Raw genomic sequence first — 672 nt, 5'->3', positions numbered from 1 at the left:
GCCTCCTGGGTTCACGCCATTCTCCTGCCTCAGCCTCCCAAGTAGCTGGGACTACAGGCGCCCGCCACCGCCAGGCTAATTTTTTGTATTTTTAATTGAGACGTGTTTCACCGTGTTAGCCAGGATGGTCTCGATCTCCTGACTTTGTGATCGACCCTCCTCGGCCTCCCAAAGTCCAGGGATTACAGGTGTGAGCCACCGCACCCAGCCTAGTTAGGTAGTTTTCAAATTTGTACAATTGAGGTGGAAATTTCTTAGTTATGTAATCAGAGTTTAATTGACAGTTTTTAGTTGCTTAAGCCTGAATTTTTTTCCCCTAATGTAGTAATTTACCAAAAAATGCACTTGAGTTTTTATTTCTTTTCTTAGAAGTAGGAATCTGGGTACTAGAGCTTCCTCATTCTAATTGCCTGCCACTTAATTATTTTCACACCCCACAGGGGACTGATTTTCCCTGGCATTTTTCACGTGTCCCAAGCAGGGCCTCAAGTGTACCTCATGTTCCTCAATCTTTTTTTTTTTTTTTGAGATGGAGTCTTGCTCTGTCGCCATGCTGGAGTGCAGTGGGGCAATGTCACTGCAACGTCTGCCTTTTGGGTTCAAGCGATTCTCCTGCCCCAGCCTCCTGAGTAGCTGGGAATATAGGCACGTGCCACCACGCCCAGATAATTT

The sequence above is a fragment of the Colobus angolensis genome, unplaced genomic scaffold (genome assembly GCF_000951035.1).
Source record: "Colobus angolensis palliatus isolate OR3802 unplaced genomic scaffold, Cang.pa_1.0 Scaffold608, whole genome shotgun sequence".
NCBI classification, from domain to species: Eukaryota; Metazoa; Chordata; class Mammalia; order Primates; family Cercopithecidae; genus Colobus; species Colobus angolensis.
Note: the sequence above shows the minus strand (reverse complement) of the source record.